This window comes from Rhinolophus sinicus, linkage group LG13 (genome assembly GCF_036562045.2).
Source record: "Rhinolophus sinicus isolate RSC01 linkage group LG13, ASM3656204v1, whole genome shotgun sequence".
Lineage (NCBI taxonomy): Eukaryota > Metazoa > Chordata > Mammalia > Chiroptera > Rhinolophidae > Rhinolophus > Rhinolophus sinicus.
Window position 1 is genome coordinate 23,231,021 of NC_133762.1, and position 23,161 is coordinate 23,254,181.

Here is a 23,161-nt window from a genome sequence, read left to right on the forward strand (position 1 = left end):
TTGGCTTTCATTAATAACTTAACTTTGAAAAAAGGTTCTAAATATTGCGGAGCCTTTGTGCTATCTGAACATAGCCACCCTCCGATCTTCATTTTTAGAGCTTCCAGAGGAATTTCATTCACTTGATAACATGGACTTGTTGAAAAATAAACCGTCACATACTTCCTCCTTCAGGCTTCCTGTTCTTTCTGAGAAAAAGCATTGAGGTCGTTTCTCTCTCTTTTTTTCCCTTTTTTTCTTTACATTTAAAAACAATCAAAATATAATCAACACATTGTATATCTTCAACGTACACAATGTTACGAGTCAATTATATCTCACTAAAGCTATTAAAAATATTAAAAAATATAAAGCTGTTACTCCCCTTTAAGAGACTATAGTTAGATTCAGCACAAGAAGAGCATAGCCTGTCATTTACCCCTTTATAGAATGAGAAGGTCATATAGTATATTTCTTTAGTGTGTGAAATACATAACTAAATATATTTCAAATATTATCTTGAAGTCATTCAGGCACATTTCAACTTCAGAATTAAACAAACAAAAAACAAACAAACAAACAAACAAACAAAAAAAACCCTCTATCTCTGTCTCTCTCTGCACATAAAGAGTCCTGAGTTTTAATATAGAAGGCATCCATTCTTCTGGCGTTAGTACTGTTGAATCCAGCTGGGTTGAGAGCTGTAAACCCAGAACATGTCTCAAATGACTCATTACTGGAATAAATGTTGCTAATGTTAAAGGTATGCAAATAGAGCTTAAGCGGGCGAAGGAAGACTCTGCAATTCAATAAATAAAGTTGAGAATGTTACTGTGGTTACTGGGGACTCTATTTGCATACAGGCTTATCTTGTTTTTAAAGCAGGAGGGACAAAAAAGAGGAGGAAGAGAAAAATCCCAACTTTCACCGCCGGTTCTCAAAATACAATCTCAGAATAAGGCACAACCGTTCCAGCCGTGTTAACAAGCAAAAAGTGCTTGGTGTGGAAGAATCCAAAATGTCGTAAACACATTGTCTAGTATATAGAAAGCAAACACGGGACTAGCCTCAGGTCAGCTTACTGAGAAAATTGCACAATCAAACTTTTTGTCAGTCAAGTCTGGTGTGTTAGGTCAGGGCAGATTCTGTTACAAGGGTGGCCCTGCCTGGGTTGTTGGGCTAATTACTAGTGTGTCCCTGGCTCATTCTCCAATGGCAATAGAATAAAGTCCCATTGAAATAGAATAAAGACAAAAAAAGAGAGGCGTCCCATAGTAGATTCTCATGCTGTATATCAAATTACAGATCTTGCGATATTTAATACTGTGAATTATAGCCAGATTCACTCGTCGTTTTGGAAGGAAAACTCACATTGTCCATCTTTTTACATCTGTGTAAGCACAAATTATCCATTTTGTACTCCGGAAGAAACTGCTTCATTGCAATTGCTCATCCGTGTCAGGTGGAAATAGTTCAAGGAAATAAGATGAGCAAAGTCCATACTGACTCAGAAAGAGAATGGATTTAAACAGACGCTTCAGAAAATGAATTAATCACACCCGCAGGGGAGTGGGAGGGAGGGGAAGCCGGTCTGAGGCTGGTGCCCGGAAGCAGCCCTCACATGGCATCTCCCACTTTGGATTCCAAACCAGACACCAGTAAAACTTCCAGTCCCTGATTTACCATCTTCAGGTGGGACGAGTCAGGAGAATGCGTGAAAAAAAAAAAAAAAAGTGAAAAAAACCCAAAAACGCTTGGAATAGAAACCATATAAAATGCTGCCAAGATTCATTTCATAAATATCTTCAGGTGTTTCTATTTTATATGGGCAGATAAATTAGTTTTGGGGGCGTTGTCAAGGCTTTTCTGACAATTGACTCAGGGACAAAATGGAACAGGTGTCCTATTTTTAGTTGCAGTGCACCGCCCTCCCCAAATAAAGTTTGATTCTGAAATGGAAAGTGAGACAAGGGAGGCGTTCTAAGAACCTTCTGGACGAAGAGACAGAGAGAGACGGTTTGTTTCTTATTGAGTGAGCTTGGTCCCTTAAGATTGTAATACAGACACATATATTATTGTACTTAAAAATCTACATATGTATTTTTAAAAAGAAGTTAATACCTGCTTCTGATATCCAGTTCAAGAGGTCCAAAGAGGGCACAGGGAAAAGCCAGTCCCCCTCCCACGGTGGTCCCCAGTCTCCCTGGTCCCCTCCCTAGAGGTCACTACTATGACCAGAGTGAAGATTTTTTAAAAGGAGATAATTACTCTGTCAACTTGGTTTTACTTTACAATGTGAATATCCCCTTTGTAGTCTTTATTCCTGGATAATTCACTCTGAAATATCTTAAGATACTAGGGGAGGGGAAAGAGAATTTCAGTGGTATCATAGTCTTTACTTATTAGGGTTTTGATTCAACTGTCAGTGAAATGAGTTTTTTGTTTGTTTGTTTGTTTCTGTTTCACTTTCACAGATATTCTGCACCATTCTGCTCGAACAAAGGGAGTTGTGGGGGAATGGTGGTGAGGGGAGGTGGGGGAGCTTGTACAGCATTTCTATTTTACACATTTTTACAAGGGAAAGAAAAGATGTGACTTAAGAAGCTAACATTTTTAATACTGAGGAAAATCATCATTGTAACAATCAGGTGAAGAAGGGCAGAATGTTACTAAGTACTGTTCCATTTTTAAAAAGCTGCAAGGATGTAACAGCTATATACATATCAGAGGGGTAGTCGATTGGGGAAGGGGGGTGACCACTTTGTGAGGGGTGTAATCGAACTATTACATTGTTTTTTGTACAGCTGAAAAAAAAAAAAAAGCTGCAAGGAAACATACCAGTATAGGACCCATGGTTGTTTCTGAGTGTTATATGTGTTGGATTTATGGGTGTTTTCTGCAATTTTCAAACTTTATGAGGAACAGTAAGCCTTTCTAATCATAAAAATCAAAAAATATTTTTTAAGGTGGTCCATTGCATACTAGAATATATCCTCTGGTTTTTTTGAAGGATATTGCAAAATTTGAGAATACTTGTATTTAAAATATGGCGGTTACATAGGCTTAATAACAGTCTTCTAGGTCATTGTGGAGTTACCACAAATAAGTGTGATTCGTCTACTGGGCCTCTATTATATTCTATTTGCATTAGTTCAACACACATTTATATATAGTTTAACCATAGAGGTCTCATTTCCATGCCTAGGTCCACAATTTGGAAGATAGTATTTTTTTGACATTATGCAGGAATTCTGTATCAGGTCAATACATATAAATTAAAATTGAATATTGAGGATCTGGTCAACTTTTCTTAAAGGATATATCTTGACACCTACAATAAGCTTGAGAATGGATTAGAAACTCCATCAATATGTTATAAAATTCCCTGGTAGTCTCTTCTTGGCTTGATCAGCTTAATGATTCATTTATACTTGTATTGTTAGTTTTCAGTTGTATGCCTGTGTGTGCTTAAAGTAAAAAGGACAAAAATAAGTTTGAGGGGGAAAAAAAAATTTTAATTGCTTTCAAATGTTCCAATAAACTCAAACCCATATACTCTTGCTCAAGAATTTTCCTTGCCAGATCATTACCTACTTGCTTGCCAAATCTCTCTAGCTTTCTCCTATTTTCTTAATCTTAGGAACTATAGAAGACATTCAGGGTTGCTGGCTGGTCAGAACACGTAAATGTTTTCAAAAGACTTAAACATTCAAAAGTCATACTAGGAAAGAAGAAGAATCATACTAAAAAAATCAGATCTCCACTCAAAAACAGCTACAAGTTTAAGAGTCAGAAAATAGCAAAATAATCTTAAACCCCAGGAAAAATTTTTTTCTTTCATATTCATGTTTAAATAACCATTTTGTTATCTTCAACTGTAGTTCCTACGGAGAACGTCCCAATAAACGGCCGGTCTCTATGACTAAGGAAATACTCCAACTTACGATCCACTGATAAGTAAAGAAATATCAACAAGGCCAGGAGGCCTCTCAGATCACTCTATCTAGCACGGGGTTCACCAGAAGCAGGCCCAGCTATGTGACAAAGAAGCAGTGGTTGTGTGCAAACCATCACAGTCTGCTAAGATTACTTCAGTCCATCGACCGACTCCAGGTGGGCACCATTCACATGGATCTATATAAACAGAATAGAATAGAATATACTGCGGAGGGTGGGTGTCCTGTGTCCAAAGCAGAAGCTTTGAATTATTACAGGTTAAAGTTCCAGTGTTTCTCTGGTGGATTTAAATGTTGCACTGCCTGCTTGAAAACTCAGAAAGATAAAATCGTTAATAACTTGGAAAAGTAAAGAGAAGGGCAGAAATTGTTTTCTAATATACAGACACGGAAGGAGACCAGACTATAGAGTGAATTCAGGGATCATCTTTTTGCCACAAGAAAAACTCTCTTAGGTATGAATAATATCCCCAAAATATGAATAACAACAATTTTACTTCAGTCTTGATTTCTTCGAAGGGTGAGAGAAGACTCAGCTTCTTGGATTTCTGGTCCATGTCTTACAATGTACTGTTTTTATAAACATTATTTTCGAGGAAAAACAAAACAAAACTATGACATCTTAATGTTTCTTCACAAAGACAATACAATGGCCACAGGGTACTTTTCATTCACCCTCATAGTATCTTGTGATATAAGGAGGAAATAGGCAAACTGAGTCAGGGGTAATGTCAAACTGTTGTTCTTTTTTCTTTTTTCTTTTTTTTAAATTTATTGGGGTGACAATTCAAACTGTTGTTCTTATATAACCCAAGAACACCAGAAGCCCAAGTGCTATTTAATTTAAGCCACTGTCCATTAGCTCTGGACTCAACTTGACATAATTGTTATTTAAAGTAAATGAATTTTAAAATACACTTTTCATTGTAATGATCACGTTGTTATCGTGTAGTGTTAAGAAGTAATTATTTTCTGGCATCAGAAGGAAAGGTTTTCATTCATTTTTTTTTTTTTTAATTTATTGGGGTGACAATTGTTAGTAAAATTACATAGATTTCAGGTGTACAATTCTGTATTACATCATCTATAAATCCCATTGTGTGTTTACCACCCAGAGGCAGTTCTCCTTCCATCACCATATATTTGGAAAAGGTTTTCATTCTTAAGAGATCCCATCAAGAGTTGGTCTACCCCACTAAACAGCTTCAGACATTTTCCAATGTCAGAAGACGTCATCAGAAGAAATAAAATTCCTAAGTACACCTTCTTAGCTCTGTCTTAGACACCTGAGAAGACAGGTTTGCCACTAAGACAAACACATGGCTTTCTCTTGGGGTTTAAGACTATGAGCTTTTCTTGTCTACCCTCATATTTACAGCTCAAGTACTTAATTAAAAAGTAAATATAAATTTATCAATCTGGTGGTCAAAGAGGAGAATTCTTTGATAAGACACAGTGTAAGGAAGACAGGATTAAAAGCGGAAAATAGAATAATACGTCATGTAGCACAGATATAGGTAGGGTCCCTCCATGTGCAAAAACAATGTTTTCCAGATAGTTTTTTTAAAGTGTCTGTCCATCACCTGCTTAGCATTATTTTACATTTCTTTAAAACCTCTGTAGTTCAAAGTGAATAACTGTTAATAAGGGTTAAATCCAATATTGACAAGGAGAATGTTTCCTGAGAATTTGACGTTTTGGTGAAGGCTGCAATACGGCTGGGGGCCCTTGTCTTTTCAAAAAGAATGAAATATATCACATTGGAAAACAGTGTAATCTTCCTTGGAAATCCTCCTCACGTTCTTGCACCCTGTATGACTTCTGCCAGAGAACTTTAATACAGATCAGGAGCTTCATTTAAGTAATTGGTGCTAAAAAAAACACAAAAACAAAAACAAACTTTTGGCCCAGCACCTTACTTTGAATCTTTTGATTAATCATGAAGGGAACTATATTTTCAGGTTGGTGAAGTGTTCATTCTGCTCTCAACTGTGATCTCAATAGAGACAGGGTGTCCATAAAGTCTAGAAACAAAGAAGAATATGCATAATGTCACCCTGGACATCTTCCATCTGCAAAAAATTAGAATACAATGGAATAGCATATAATAGAATAAAACAAAAACAAAGTAAACTAATAAAACAAATTGCACAATACTGTCTCCCTTTCCAAAATTATGGAAATCTTCTCCATGACCTCGTGCGATGTGTTGGGCCAACTGAGTAGCTGGATGAAATGAGAAACTCCACTTGCAGGAAGGGGTGCTTTTCTGATACTGCTAATTAAGGAATGTGGAACCCTTGCTTCTGAGTCAGCTTGGTGGTATGTAGGATTCCACGCTGCTTGCCTGATCTTTGCATGAAACTTTAGAAATAAAACCAGAGTATCTTGCCACGTAACATTTAAGAGGCAGGACGTGGTGTGTGTTTTTAAATGGTCCCTAATCTTTAAAAAGGCTCGTTGCAGCTGGCCTTTTTATCTGCCGATTATATTTACAGCATAGGCTCAGATGGCACAGTGCTATCCCACAGACAGGATTTGGACCATGTACGAGCTCACATTTTTCAGGTACACAGGCTTATCACAGCATTCTGAGAAGTCACGACTATTACACAGCAATAAAAACATCTCTGTGGGACTCTCAACTCTTATTTTTAATCTCTTTTTGGTAAAATCAATGTTAATTTGTTTTTGTCAAAGGTATATTATAGAAAATAATTCAAGAAAAATAGGAGGTAGCAAAAGGCCATGCCAATCCCTTGATCAAAAAACAACCATTTAGGATTTTTAACAAAAAAATTTATTAAACATTTTTTGAATAGCCATATATGGCTATTTAAAAAATACATATATATAAATTTTGAAATGTACACAGAAGTAGAGAATATTAAAATGAACCCCTCCCATCCAACACCCAGTTCTGCAGTTTCAATATGTTAACCACATTTGCTTCAGTTCTCCCATTTTTAAAAATGTGCTAAAACATATTATAAATTCCACCATAGGATTCTCCTCCTAAATGCTTAAGTATATGTCTCTAAAAAAATATGTCTACCTATTTTTTTCTAATAACCCATAATGCCATTATCACAGATAATGGATTAACAATAAATTCTTGGTATCACATAATGCCCTGTCCGTACTAAAATTTCCCTGATAAGAAAACCAATTAAAAATTTTTATGTATACCTATAGCCTCCCTTTTTGCTCACTAATAAAGAGCTTTATAGTTTGTTAAAAATATGATTTTGCATCTCGATTTTTCAGTTTGCTATTATAATAACTATTTCCCAATGGCATACTTTTCAAAACTTTCTAATTTCGAAATGGCTGTGTGCAAGAGTTGGGAGGGGGTAACTTGGATGATTAATCATTCCTCTATTTGTTTCCACGTATATGGAGAGAGAGGGTGTGTGTGTGTGTTTCTTCCCCTTATAGTAAACTTGTTGCCATGAATATCTTTGTTCATAACACTTTTCCCTTGATTGGGGCTATTTCCTTAGGATCCATTCCAGGAGTGTTATTGCTGCACCCAAATGTATGAACATTGTAAGGCCCTTGACTTGTGTCCCTGAGTTGTTTACAAAAGGACTGTACCAATTTACACTTCCACTTACAAAGGATGAGAGCGCTTCTATTAAAATGTTTAAAGGCAGTGCTTTTCAGAGCTCTTATAAATCATTGGCTAAGACTGGCTTATGTTTGTCATATGGTCATAGCCATCTCAAAATAAATAAATACACATTTTCTATAGCTATGAAAACATGGCATGTGCAGACTGCCAAACAACCACAAAGTAACTTTGATTAAAAGAGAAACCGGTCTATTTGAAAATGTGGTAATGAGATAGTTCCCACCCACCGGGAAGCCCAGTCCTGGAGGGGGAGGGGAGCCTGCATTTCTTCTTGCCTCTCTTCCCATCCTGAAGAAGGTAGAAATGAACAGGTCAGCGTTCTCTTCGTTTACTTTACGTTTTTGTTTTTTTTAAGCTGGGTATTTTATTTGTTTCCATCTGGCTGAGTTGATGATACAAAAATACGGTTGAAAACTAGCAGAAAACTTCTGGTGGCAGGCGTTTCCTGTAAACGCAGCCCCACGGTACTGGGTAACAGAGGATTAAGGCAGAGCCATTTTAGCTTCGAGTCCAAATTCTACTTTGTTTCCTTGGGGACACGTTGTTCTTATTTGTTGACTTCAAATAAAACTGCTTCAGAAACTGTTTATTTCTGTATATAGCATGCTTATTTTCTTTAAAAGAATATAGCCTATCAGTTACAAATCCTTGTAGAAAATTCAATTGTATTGATTTGGAGAAATTTATGTGACAGATTTTATTTATTTATTTATTTATTTTGAGGCAAGGAGAAAGGAAAACTATCTCATTACTGTCGTGTTTATGGGGGAGAAAAAAAAAGAGGAACTTGAAAATACTTAACAAGATGGTCTTTAAAAGCCCAGCATCTGAATCTTTATTTTTTGTTTCCTTTTTTTTTTTTTTTTAAAGTTCAAGGATGGTCCTATTATCCTCATTTGCTTTTCACTGTTTTCATCCCACTCAACGACGCTGAAGTCGTTCCTCAAAACAAATGGAAACAAAACATAATCTCTTAAAATAATTTTAAGAGGACACGCAGGCTTGGTGTTTGTACAAATAATAATAATATGTGAACAAAATATGCTGACTACATTTAAAAAAAAAAAGTTGTTAAAGGAACTAAAGGGATTTAGTTAATTGAAGGGCTGCTTTAGAACAAGGAGACATCCAGAGAAAATAATGGCTAATACCATTTTGGCTGACATATTTTAAGTGCTCGCCATGGGCCAGGCATTTTTAAGGTTTCATTGACATTAGCTTATTTAATGCTCAAAAGCGCCCGTTGCGCTGGGCGACATTCTTCCCATTTTACAGGTGAGGCTGAAAGGTTAGGTCTGAGGTCTCCCAGCCGCCGAGCAAGAGAGTCAGGGTTTGGATCCAGGCAGGCTCTGCAGGCTGTGTTTTATTCAGTTCTGGTTTTGGGGAAACCTTCTGTGTTTCGTTGGGAGCTACTGAGCAAAACCCCATCAGCTCAAAGTGGTGAAGGAGCGTGGCTTTGGATCAAGTCCACCACTGACGTTTAGGGCAGTTGTCTGAGCTTGAGTCTAGACTCATGATTTTTTGGTCACTTCCATCAAGGGTGTGGCTCTGACCTTAATCTCTTCTCCAGCATTTCCCCCAAATCCTGGGACTCTGCTTGAGGGCGTGGTTTGAGGGCGCACCTTCCGGTCTGGAGACTTGGAGCTCATTAATTCCACATCCTTCCCTGCCTCCACTCACTCCTGACTCCTCCTCAGGTATCGCTTGACCTCCCGTTTGGAGAAGATCCCCAAGGAACACGGAAAGGGAAGACGTCTCCCAACTTCCTGAGGATCACCCAGATCCAGGTATCTTTCCTGTTTTGTGCAGCGTGGTCTAGCGGATGACTGATTGCTACTCAGCTTCTGGAGCGGACAAATCCGGGTCCAAACCCGACTGTCTCCCTCGCCTGCTGTAAACATACTGGCTTCTCTTTCCCAGCCCAGGAGGAGTAAGGACCCTGGCTGGGCCCTGCAGTGGTTAAGAACAAAACTGGCTTTGCATGCCTGCGAGCTTCTGTGCCCTGGGCAATCGTCTTTATGATAATAGGTGCCTTAATTGAGTGCTTACTATGTGCCAAATTCTCCCTGAAGCATTTTACAAGTGAGGACTCATTTATTCCTCCCCAAAACACTTGTTAGTGAGTACTCTTACCTCCATCTATAAAATAGGGAAACAGGCAGAGGGAGCTCAAGTGTGGTGGCACAGCTGGTAGCCCAGGGTCTTAGGTTGAACCCAGAAAGCGGGATTCAAGAGCTCACTAGCCAGATCACTGCTCAGAGGCACAGCTTTCTAATCTGGGTGAGGGGTACTGACTCTGCCTGGGTGTCCAGAAATGGTGCACGTAATGTGCTTGGCCTATAATAAGTACTTAATCAATGATCGCTGTTATTCTCTATTTTCCTAAGGCCAAGGTTAACCACTTAGTACAAAAGAGAATGGCATGAGTCAGCATGGGCTATTAGATCAGGCTAGAATTCCACTTTATTCTTGTTGTAGGACCTCAAGTAAGTTAGAGAAGTTAGTAAGTCAGAAAGCGAGTTAACCGCAGATGGCTACAGTTTCATCTACCAAATGAATTAAATATACAGGGGTTATCAGGAGAACTAAACACCATGATTGGATAAATTGGATGTGTTCTTAAGACTGGCACATAGCAGGGGCTCAATAAATTGCAGTGTTTTTTGCTTTTCTTATCCTTATTATCTCTTCTTATTGTTACTATTATTATTGTTGTAAAAGTAACCTGACGTTGTGGACACACTTAAATATCTGAGTGATTTCAGCAAAGGGGACTATTGTCCTTATTGTTTTAGGAGTCTTCTTGGTTTTATCAGTCTGTTTAATAAGCCTCTTAATATCCGAGCCAGGTCATACTCCTCTGCTCAGACCATTCAGGGGTTCTCGGGTTCATTCAGAGTAAAATAAAAATCCAGTCTTTACAACGCTCCAACAACCCCAAGCAATCAATACGTACGTCCGCCATCTTTATTTTCTGACTTGTTTCCACTTCTTACTCCGAACCAACCACAGTGCATGCTGGCTTCCTTGAGGCACCGGGTACACTGCTTTGAGGGCTTTGCATGCCAGGTCCTTAGCATGGCCTGCTCTTTCCCCAGAACTTCGCGTGGCTCACACTGTCACCCCTTCAGATCTTCGCTCAGTTGTCTTCAGCTGTGCAGTCTTCCTGGACCAGCCTATTTAACATCACCCTTACCTACTCCCTCCGCTCTCTGGCTCCTTTGCCCCCTCTTATTTTTTTTTTTCTGTAGCATTTATCACTTAATACACTATCATATTAAATGTTAAATCCACAAAGACAGGCATTTTGATAGGTTTGCTTTCCTGCTGCATCCCCAGCACCTAGTACAGTGGCTGGTAAAGAGTACGTGCTCAATAAATATTTATTGAGTGAGAAAGTGTATGAATGAGTGAATCAAATAATCTAGGGGGCATATTTACCTAATTAAATAGAACAGCTAAATACTGGGACACTTCCTGTCTGCCCTCCATGTTCCACGACAGGGAGGAAATTGACCCTTCCCTTTTGAGGGGCCTGCCATCTAGTCAGGTGGTAAGACAAACACACAGCAAATGTCATAATGGAGGCACTGAATAAAGGGTGACTGAACAAAGAGAGTGGTGGCATTTTGAGTGGACCTTGGGGGATGGGTGGGATGGATGCAGAGTAATTTTTGCATATACTTGGCACGTGCTTTGGGGAGATTCAAAGTCAGGCTGGGTCAGACAGCAGACACACAGCAAGGAGATGGGTAAGCAGACCACGGTTTATCAAATGTTTATCAAAAAGCAGTATATGGAAATCCTAAACATTTTATTCCCCATGTTTTATTCCTCAGGGCATTGAACACAGTTTGGACTTCTTTGCTAATAGGCAACTCAGTTTTAGCTATACCGGTGCAATATGAATATGTTTTAATATATGTAAAAAGATCAAAATATTTAGCCACCACCAAACTGTCCTGGGTCCTTGCCCACACTTGAGAATTAACCACTTTTGGTATGGGCCTTCCTAACTTTCACGTATTTGCATATATATGTTTCTTTCTTATTTATTTATTTAGATATAATCAACATAGAACATTATATTAGATTCAGGTATTTGTATATATTGGGAAACGATCAGCATACATATTTCTTATGATCTATGTGTGTGTAAATCCAGACATAGGTATATATAACATGCATAATATATGTATATACACATACATACAGAAGATGCCAAAAAAAAATGTACACACATTTTAAGAAAGGAAAAATACTGTATTAAAATTTCACCGATAACAAAAGATGAATACAAGTCATGTGTATACATTTTCGTGGCATCCCTGGTATTTTACACATATACATAAATTTCCTTTAGAAAATATATCATAGTGTGTGTGTGTAAACAAAAATAGCATACCTTTTTGCAGCTTGATTCTTTTATTTTTTACTCCACAATGTCTTGGTGATTTAGCCACCCAAATATATGTGACACTACTTCATTCTTTCCAGCTGCTGCCTATATTCTTAAATTTGGATATAGCATAGTTTATGTGGCCATTTTCCTTCTGATGGACATGCAGGTTCAAATTTTTCACTATTATGGACAATGCTGCAGTGAATATCCTTGTGTGTGCTTCTTTATTTACCTGAGTATTACTGTAGGGTAGGCACTATATGTTTATCTATTTACTTATGTTTTAATTTGTTTAATGTCTGTGTCTCCTATTAACATGTAAGCTCCACGAGGGCAAAAATACAATTTGTTTTGTACCTCACTCTTTAATTACTACCTAGCCGAGTGCCTGGGACAAAGGAGTCGTCCATAAATATTTATGGAATGAATCCGGCTAAAAGGTTGGCTGGGGCCATGGTGCGGTTTTGCATCCTTAGAGAAAGAACGATGACTTATTTTGGTAAAATCTGAGATTTTTGCACAGGGCAGTATAGCAGGATGGTTATTAGTGGGGTTTAGGAAAAAGTGTTCTGGGCTAGGAAGGGGCCAGTTTCAGGAGCAGAGGTTATGAGATCATTACACAGATCAGAAGGCAACAAGAAACAAGGACAGTGAGAATAGAAAGGAAAGGGTGTGTTTGAGAGATATTGGGATGATAGGATCTGTAAGATTTACTAACTGATTAGCTCTGAGGGGCCATGTAAAGGCAGGTATGACTTGGTCTTGGACATTTTCATTTTATAAACATTTATTGCTTCCCAGCTCCATGCAAAAAGCACTCTGGTAATTGCTGTTGGAACATGAATTTGCATGACCTTTCTTCCCTGCTTTCAAAGGAGAGTTGCAGTCTATTGGGGAAGATGGACAAGTACACAGGGACACCAGGAATGCAAGGGAATGACTGAGGTGGGAGGGGACTAGCCCTGGGGCAGCCAAGTGAACTCTTGCTATTCCAGAAATGGGGAGGAGGGGAGGAAGGTTAGGGTGAGGATGTTTCACCCTTGCCCTGAAGCCACACACAGCTGACTGGTGAATATTTAGGAAATAGGGTGTCTAGAAATGTGCATCAGTATAGATTTTTAGAAGTGAGGAAACAGGTTGGTGACAGAACTGAGGTTTGACCTCAGATTCAAATGGCCCATTGGCCTCAGTGTAGTCTGGAAGGTAGGGACAGGAAAGGGTTACCCCTGTGATCTCAGGCAGGCCACTTAACCATCCTGAGCCTTAGTTTCTTCTTTTTAAAGAAAAGGCAGTAACAACTAACTAACCGGGTGAAGACTGATAAGATTACAAAGGCAGGGCCAGCCCGGTGGCACAGGTGGTTGGAGCACCGTGCTCCTAATGCTGAGGTCGCTGGTTCGATTCCCACATGGACCAGCGAGCTGCACCCTCTACAGCTAAGATTGAGAAGAACAGCTCTCCCTGGAGCTGGGCTGCCGTGAGCGGTCATGAGCTGCTGAGTGCTGCCGTGGGCTACCGTGTGCCACCATGAGCAGCCAATGGCCAGTGTGAGCGGCCGGCAGCCAGCGTGAGCAGCTGTGGGGTGCTGTGTGCTGCCGTATGATGCCATGAGCGGCCGGCAGCCAGCGTGAGTGGCCGGCAGCCAGCGTGAGTGGCCGGCAGACAGTGTGAGTGGCCGGCAGCTGGCGAGAGCTGCTGTGAGTGGTTGACCTATGACTGGTGACCGACTGCCTCAGCCGGGGGGAGTACAAGGCTCATAATACCAGCGTGGGCCAGGGAGCTGTGTCCTGCACAACTAGACGGAGAAACAACGGCTAGAACCGGAGTGGGGTGGGAGGGAGGCGGAGGAAGGGGGAAAGAAAAAAAAAGAAAGATTACAAGTCTGCCATGTCTTTGTTTAGCTGGGATGAGACCTTTGTGGAGATACTCTTGAAGTTCAATAGTTCTTTTGGTTTTACTTCCATTTCCTTTCAGTGGCTTCCCAGTGTCCTTGGAGTAAAATCCTTCGCTGGGTCCACCAGATCCTCCCAGCCATGTTATCAGAAATTCTGTTTTTATCCTACGAGACACTGGGAGTTTCAGGTAGGGCCATGATGTAATCAGATAGGACTTTTGAAAAGATCAATGTGACAGATATGTGATTGTCTGCATTTCTGCTGGCATGGTAGAGCTGTAAATATGGAATGCATGTTCCTTACAGTTATATCCCTGGCATGCGGGAAAAAATGTCGGTATACAACATAGTAGGTGTGTGTGCTAATGGTTGAATGTATACTTAATGTCTTCGCATTTAAAGCAAGACTAAAAATAGCCATTTGGTTGTGTTACTAGGAGAACGTAAAGAGATAATGGATGTAAAGTGCCTGGCACATAGTATCCATTTACTCATTTTTCATCTGGTGTGAATGAGCACCTACTATGTGCTAGACATGGTTCAAGGCCCTGGGGATGCACCAAGTGTGGGGGTGAGGTTGGCCAGTGTCTGCACCGGAAAGGAGCCCATTGTGCTGAGGATAGGGAGGGGAAAAGAGGGAGACAGGAGCTGAGGTTGGAGACCTAGGCAGGGGAATGGGCTCTGAGGGAGACCATATACCTGTGGAGAAGGCTATGGGCCCTAGAGGCAGGTGCTGGATTTAGTTTCCTAACTCAGCTGCTTATTACCAGCGGGCCTTGGGAAAGTCCCTTAATCTCTGCCAGGTTCTTCATCTGTAAAAATGGAAAACTATAGACCCTACCTCACGGGGTCGTTAAAAGGATTAAATGAGTTACAGAGTAAAAAGCATACACTGAGAATGCAATGAATGCTAGAGCTTATCAGCTAGCCTTTCAGGTTGCTGGTCCTGCTTTTGGTATAGAATTGTTTTGAAACATCAGTGCTACAGTCCACGCAACCCTTCCCAAGACAGAGCAATACAGCAGAAGGCACTGCAGGGTGTGAGTTTGGACAAGTTCCTGCTCTTGGTGGAGCTAACCAGTCTGATTCAGACCAGAACATAAAATTCTAAACCAACCAACTATACAGACAACAGGCCATTTATATCACCCAAAAGGGAGAGCCAGAAGGAAAAGGAGAAAAGTGAGGTCAGAGATTCTGAAAGTTCTTCCTAGCAAATGCGGTATCGCTGGGGTTCCAGGTCTAATGTAAATGTCATCGGGGAGCTGAGACAAGAGATCCAGGTATATTCAGAATGGGTCCTACACAGAGCCCTTTGTGGAATTGATAACTCAGTTCAGTTGACCCTCGAACAACCCAGGGCTTGGGTCACCCACTCCTGTGCAGTTGAAATTGTGCAGGTAACTATTGATTCTCCCAATACTTAACTACTAATCGCTTACTATTGACCAGGAGCCTTACTGATAACATGTACAGTTGATTAACATGTATTTTGTGAGTTATAAGTATAATATTATATACTATATACTTACAAAGCGAGAGAAAAATGTTATTAAGAAAATCATAAAATAGATTTTACAGTACTGTACATATTTGAAAAAAAATTCCTGTACAGATAGACATGTGCAGCACAAACCTGTGTTGTTCAAGGGTCAGCTGTATTCCCAGCAAGAGTCATCATAAAAACAACCCTTTGGGGTGGCCGCTTAGCTCAGTTGGTTAGAGCATGGTGCTGATAACACCAACGTTGCCTGTTCAATCCCCGCATGGGCTACTGTGAGCTGCGCCCTGCTTAAAAAATAAAAAATAAAAGACCGAGTAGAGGTTATAATCCCCATGAGGAAACTGAGCCAAGACCCCAGTGACGGGCCTTGAAGACCCACATTTCAATTCCCTTCCCACTGGAACGCACTGCGGCTGAGTTCTATGTATTATTATTCATTTCTGTATTCATTTGTTTTGAACACATTTATAGATCACTGCTCTAGGCAGATACCATGCTAAGACTTGGAGATACCACGGAGAAAAGACAGTGTCATCTATCTTTACGGAGTTGAGAGTCTAATAGGAGGAAGACAGGAGGAACAAATAATTATTACAGTATAATGTGTAGTGAGTATAACTGCATGGGTTTGAGCTCTAGGGGTACCTGGCAGAGGTGCATGATCTAATGTCAGTGGCTCACGCATCTCTCCACCCACTCTTTCTTCTTAATCAACATTCACTTCCTGTGTCGCGTACAATTCCATGATATTGCATATCCATTAGTGGTGAAGAATTGCAGGAGAAGGTCAGAGTGAAATCTAGAATTCGTTACTGGCTCTCTAAACAGAGATGAAGTAGACAGTTGGAAATACTCATATGTTTTGGGAGTTGAGGGGAAAGCTCTGGGTGAGAAATATATGAATTTAGGAGCCTTACAGATGGTGTTTTGAGCTACTGAATTGGATGAAATCTCCTAGGGAATAAATAAGAAACAGAAGGTACCAGCACTGGGCCCTGGGGCACTTTAAAGTCTGGAAATCAGGGAGAGGAGGACCAGCCAAGGGGACCAAGAAGGAGCAGCCAGTGAGGACTCAGGGAAATGAGCAGAACCTGATGTCCCAAATCAAGGGAAAAGGAAGAGGAAGGGATTGAGTTTTCAAGAGCTGTTGACGTGGTAAATAAAATGGGGACGGAGAACTGTCCATCTGACCTCCTCCTGCAGTTAGAGTCAACCACCAGTTCTTGCACTGTCTTTCCAAGGTCTGGCCTTACTTCCCTGCGTTCCCGTCTTCACCTGCTGGGCCCCAGGTGCAATGGCCTCCTTGTACTTTTCGTTCCATCTCCAAGCCAGCCTCCCTTCAGCCCTGAGCCCTCCCACCTTCCTCCCCCAACCTGCCACCTGACTTCCTGGAGGTCACGGCACCTCAGGGATCCCCCATCTAAAACAGCAAGCACCTGCCCCTCCCAGTGACCTTATATTGCAAATACAACTATCTCTGTGTTGTCTGTCTCCCTCTAGAAGGTAAGTTCCAAAGAAGGCAAGGATGTCACCTGTTGCTTACTGTAAGCTCTATCGCCTGTATCAAGAACCCCCTCCCCAGCCTGACTCTGGGACGACAACTTTACAGAGTACCTCATTTCATGCTCCAAAGGGTCTTACATGAAAACAAATATTTATTATTTACATAATTGTGTATATTTCCTTTTCCAGTTTTATTGAGATGTCATTGACGTATGATGCTGTATCAAAGGTGTGCAACATAATTTGATGTATGTATACATTGCATACTGATCACAATAAGTTTAACACCCGCCATGTCATAGTTACAATTTTTTTCTGTATGATGAGAACTTTTAAGTAGTTCTTCTTTTTCCTCCTCCTCTTTTTCATCATCATCATCATCACTTCAGTTTTGTGGATGAGGAAACAAATCCAGAGAGATTAAATCATATTCTAGAATTAACCTAGCTTTCAGGAGGTGGAACTGGAGTATTTGAGCCCAAGTGATTGGAGAGAAGACAGTCTGACACCTTGTCAGAGAGCACCCCCCCAACCCTGGGTACCCTCTCTACCCCCACCCCCCGAGAACACGGGGTTTAAACCATTTTCAGGAGAAACTGAATCTGATTTCCTGAAAGATGGGAAGGGAGTGCTAGGCAAAGGGAACCCCAAGTCTGACGGCTCTGAGTCAGAGAGGTCTAATGGCTGAAGCTTAGAACCTTAAGAGAAAGAAGGGTTGGCCAAGACTTGAGGCTGGAGAGTTGGGCAGGGGCCAGATGTACAGGGCTGGTGAGGCAAGCTCGGGAGTTTTGTTCTTTTTTCCTGAGGCAATAGGAAGCCATTAAGCAGGGCGGTGACATGATCTGATTTACACTGTAAAAGACCTCTTGGGCTTCATGGGTGGAGAATGTATTAAGGCAAACCTAGAAAGAAAAGCTTGGAGAGACTTCACTTACACAAATATTTGGAGGAGACAGTGAGAGTTTGTGGTGCTGTGGAGTAGGCTTGTGTTAAAGATGAAGCGGATGAAGTCGAGATATATTAAGATAGAAATTATAGGGTTTGCTGATGGATTAAAGGTGCATGTGGGGATGGAGATGAAATATAGTTTGGCTTCTGGGTTTTGGCTTGAGTAAGCGGGTGGGTGGAAAATGGTTCCATTTATTTATTTTTTATTTATTTTGTTCTTTAGACTCCACATATAAGTGAGATCATATGGTACTTGTCTTTCTCTGTCTGATTTATTTCACTTAGCATAATACCCTCTAGATTCATCCACATTGTCACAAATGGTAAGACTTCATTAAAAAAAAATTATGGCTGGGAATTATTCCATTTTATATATATATGTACCACATCTTCATCCAATTGTCTATTGATCGTCTATTACTTCCATATCTTGACTATTGTAAAAAGTGCGGTAGTGAACATAGGGGTACATATATCTTTTCGAATTAGTGTTTTGGGTTTCTTTGGATAAATACCCAGAAGTAATTGCTGGGTCATAAGGTAGTTCTATTTTTATTTTTTGGAGGAAACTCCAAACCGCTTTCCATCGTGGACGCACCCATTTGCAATCTCACCAATTGTGCACAAGGGTTCCCTTTTCTCCACATCCTCACCAACACTTGTTTTTTGATTTATTGATGATGGCCATTCTGACAGGTGTGAGGTGATATCTCATTGTAGTTTTAATTTGCATTTCTCTGATGATTAGTGCCGTTGACCATCTTTTCATATGTCTGTTGGCCATTTGTATGGCCTCCTTGGAGAAATGTCTGTTTAGGTCCTCTGCCCATTTTTTAATTGGATTTTTTTTTTTTATGTTGAGTTGTAGATGGTTCCATTTATTGAGGTGAGGCTAGGAATCAGATTTTAATAAATGTTATTGTCCTCTAACTCTATCTCCTCTTTCCCAAAATTCCCCATTTGGAATATCAGATGAATGCAAAAAGCTTCAAAGAGGTGCTCTGAAAGTTATATGACACATGTAATTTTTAAAGAAAGTTTACATTTACATTTTGAGCGAGGTCAACCTTGGAAAACTATCCAGAATATCAGAGGAAGACAAAAGTTGTGCTTGCAAAGGGGAAAGGCACTGATCAAACTTGCCAATGGGATGAATACAGTTAAAATAAACACTGTCCCCTGAACTTAATCAAGTTAATTTAATCAGGTCGGGATTGTATCTAAACTTCTATTTAAATTGAACCTTATTCTTGGCCCCTCCCTTTTTGGTTTGCTTGTAAAATCCAGCAATCACATCTCTTTCAGTATTGTTCCCAGCCAGGTGGACTGGCAAACTCAAACGCGTCCCCAGGTTCCGGACGCTGCCTCCACTTCTGAAAGGTAATTTCTACTATTTACTTTTATCATCTATTATTATGATGTTTAATAGAGGGTTTAAAAATTTGAGGTGACTTGAGTGAAATCAAGAAACTTAATAGAAAAGAGAAGTGTGGTGTTTCCTGCAAGTTGCTGGTGATCCCTACTTAACTGAGTGTATTGAGTCATGTTAAAAGGGCTGCCCCGGTTTCCTTCTCAAATGTCCTTTGTAGTTTGCAGAAGCTGGCAGGTTTGGCTAACTTTTCCATTCTCTTTTCCTGCTAACTCCTCACTGCAGTTTTTCAGGTTTTCCTGCTCTGAACACTGAATTCTTTTTAAGTCAAATATCTGTGTTGGCTCCATTTCAGCTCCAGTGTTTTCTACACAGTTTCCAAATCGTTTTTCTGTAATAGTTCCACAGTAAAATAAATACTTGCGAAAGAAGAAGATCAAACCGCATTCTGCTCTTCTAATTAAGGCTAAGTCTCAAAAGAAGATTTCAATAAATGTTAAATATAGCCAAGTTAGAAGGATTTTTTGTTTTGTTATTAGGTCTGAGATTGCTGTGGCAGGCAGGATCTGGAGAGAAAGCCAGAAGTTAGCTAAAAGAAGAGGTCTCAGATCACTAGGATTAAATCAGAGATAATGGTGCGATTTTTAAAGCGTACACTGGGAAGCATATCTTAAGGAGGAGGGCTGCTCTGTTTGGATAATTGTGAAAAATGAGGTGCAGCTGATGTTTGTCGCATTTAAAAGAGGTGAAGTGGGGCTTTTTCTGCCCTTTCCCCCAAGTAACATGTGCAGAGCATCAGCTCCCATCTGAAGGGACATTTCTGGTTCCATTCTTTGTTTGTGTTGCCTGCCTGTTTGCAGCACCTGACTCCTTTAGAATTAGTCTAGCTAGGGGGGGTGATGGCAAAACAGGATTACTCGTGGGAGGAGCTAAGTATATGCAGACCAACGTTCGATTTTTAATTTTCATTTCATACAATAGTAATAGAATTATTAGCTTTTACTACAACACCAAATGTTCTGGTGTTCTCCTGTTAGTTTTGGAGTTTCCATTTTTAATTGTTTTAACTATACGTGCTTTCCAATACATCTTAGGTATGAGTCTCTACATTCTAAAGGGAGAATGATTCTCAGACAGCTAATTCAGATCATTCTATGTCCATTTAAAAACACGGTATGTGTTTGCAACCCAGCACTCAGTCACTGGCAGAATTTTGCAACGATTTCCCAGTTTTGTTGGCATGCTTCCAGGAATAAGGTTCTTTGTAATTCTTTGCTCAAACATAAGGATCACATATAAAGTCTTAGCAGATAGATCAGTTAATACAATTATCTTTCAATTTCAAAAGCTACAACATAATAAGGTTGTTTTTTTTTTTGGGGGGGAGGAAAGAAACAATAGCTAACAAATCTTATGATGCTATTATGCTAACAAAGTGGTAGCTTTGTGAGGGCGTAGAGAAAAGCACAGCAGTTTTTGCTCAGAAAATCATTCATTAACAACAAGGTCTGAGAGCCAGGAGCTTCATTGTTCTAAGTGAAACGATTATTTGTCAAAACTTTTGATTGTTTCCCTATTCCTACTGAAGAAAAGTTTAGACTTTTCTTTTTGCTCAATTTTGATAGCAGGATTTTAAACTACTATCAGTGCTATTGTGTTTACAGCATTCAGGGTTTCAGAGTTCAAAGGTTATCCATTAACATGTAGAGTGAGGCTACAACTTATGTTAAGACTCAACCTGGTTGCACTAGTTCATGGTTTCTTTGTTTCTGAGCAGTGCTGGAAGTCATTTGTTTTGATAAGTTCAATGAAGCTTCTTGTTTATGAAGAGTATGTCTTTGGACTGTGTAGTAGGATGTCACTATTTACAAAGCTCTAAAAAATATTTTAAAGAAAGGTATTCACCTTCCGGGAGAAAAGGAACCCCACGACTACAAGTGATCAGTATCAGTGTACTTGAATGAAAAAAAAAAGAGTTCTGGCCTCAGAATCTACTTCTGGCGCTGCTAATTAATTAAGTGTGAGTAAGTAATTGGTTCACTTCCTTTTTAAAAAAAGACTAACCAGACCATATGTGGGGTTAGTAGTTATATATAAAATGACAGCAAAAGCTCACACTTGGCAAGTTCTTCCCCCTTGCTAAGAAGCTGTTGTCTCTCAAATTCCATTTCCTATTTATGAAGGATTGGATTGCTTACCCGCCGAGCATTTATGTAGTGTTTTTTTTGGTCCTGACTTATTAAGTATATACTTTGCCTTTCTTGATGTGTTTTAAGTGTTTACATTTTGGGCACACTGAAGGCCAAAAAAAAAAAGAAACTGCGCTAGTTTGTGGTGACTTGCTTAGCTCCGTTTATATTTGCATTCGTTTGCATCTGGGGGCAGAAAACTTAGTGGATCTGATCGTAGCTTCTGTGGTTCCTCCCTGGAGTTTACTTAAAATGGGGGAAATCAGAGTCCTCGGAATCATAACTTCGTGTGTGTGTGTGTGTGTGTGTGTGTGTGAGCAAGGAAAAGAACAGGAGGGAAACGCTTTAAATGAGTTGAGCGTGGGGAGGAGAGGAAATGGCTAGTTTTTTTTTTTTTTTCTGGTCCCCGGGTTTAAGCCCGGTTTCATCCACGTGGATTTCTATCAAACCCAAGTGGTTCTTGGAACCCAGGCCCAATGTAGAAATCTCAAGTTATAATAGCGCAAGTCCAGCCTTTTAAGAAAAATAACAATTAAAGGATAGCTTTATGAAGGTACTAATTACAAAAATCATTTTAATCATCTTATCTCATAGACTTTCCTCACCCTTGAAGAAAATCTGAAAAAGTCGTTGTTTTGTCCGCAGCTGCCTTTTAACCTACCCACATGGGTGTTGTAAAGGCTTTTTGTTTGTTGGTAATTCTGGATGACCCAGGAGTTCGGGATACCAGCCCCTCCCCGCGCCTGGGCACACCTTACACGGGAGGGGGAGGTGGCGAGGCCGAGGCCTGGCTTTGCGCCTGCGCGCTGTCTCCGTGGCCCCCTCCCCGCGTACCTGTCACTGGAACCGCCGGGCGCGCGCGGGCCACGTTAAGGCGGACGGCGGGAGGCGGGGGACGCGGGGGCGGTGAAAGATGCGCGCGTGCGCGGAAATCTCCCGGGCGAGAACAGGGGGTGCGCGTGCTCGTCTGCTCGCTCGCGTCCCAGAGGCGGAGTCCACGGCGGTGGGAGGGGCAGGGGCGCGCCTGCGCGAGTCACGTGGGCGCGGGGCGGGGCCTCGGGCGGGGCCGCGCGGCCGGTGAAGGCAGGAGGCGGGGCGTTTCCGAGCGGCGGGGCCGAGGGAGGGCGCAACAGCTGCTCTCTGAGCACTTTCTGACCCAACAGTCCCCGTGCGCCGGACGCGCCGCGCCCCGGCGGCTCTAGGGACCCCCCGCGCCTGCACTGTCCCCGCGCGGACGAGTAGGGGGCGCCCGCGCCTTTGCCCCTCGTGCGCACCCCCACCCCGCTCACCTTAGCCCCGCGCCCGAGGTGAGCCCGGCCCCCAAATCCTCGGGGTGGGGGTGGGGGCACTCCTTTTGGGGGGTCTTCAAGGTGCGAGGCTCAGAGGAGCTGTGGGGGATGGCTCGCCCCTCGCCCAGTGGCGCCCCGTCTCTTTTGGGGGGCCGGTGCGGGCGCGGAATCCGGGAGGTGTCCGCACAAAAGGCCGAGAGAAACTCCCCGTCGCCTCCCCTCCCTCCTGCCTTCCCCGCCCCCTCCCCTCCTCGCCCGCTCCCTCCTCATTCAAACCTCGGCTCGCTCGTGTGGTGTCAGTTCAGTCCCGGCCGCCGCCGAGCGAGGAAATGGCCGAGGAGCCGGAGCCGCAGGTAAAGGGGGCGCGCCCCCCGCCCGCGCCGGGCCCCGCGGGGCGCCCCGCTTCGCCCCTCCGGCGTACCCCCGAGCCCGACCTCGAGTCTCCAGTGCTCGTTATCTCGCCTCCCTCCCCGGATGATCGCCCCGCCCGCCCC

General features: G+C 41.6%; 1 protein-coding gene across 5 annotated transcripts in view; it reads left to right on the top strand.

Moving 5' to 3' along the window:
* Nucleotides 1-3,882: 3,882 nt before the first annotated feature.
* The window catches only part of ZNF217 (zinc finger protein 217), a 41,708-nt gene continuing 22,429 nt past the window's right edge, over nucleotides 3,883-23,161 (top strand). The window contains exons 1-3 of one of the 5 annotated variants that reach the window (XM_074317171.1): nucleotides 3,883-4,092; nucleotides 9,267-9,356; nucleotides 19,126-19,200. The gene's annotated coding sequence lies outside the window, so the exon portion shown is untranslated. Of the gene's footprint in view, nucleotides 4,093-7,834; nucleotides 7,881-9,266; nucleotides 9,357-19,125; nucleotides 19,201-21,951; nucleotides 22,686-22,708; nucleotides 23,021-23,161 lie in introns of those variants that run through there. The other 4 variants (XM_074317172.1, XM_019726065.2, XM_074317174.1 and 1 more) reach the window with 4 other exon arrangements.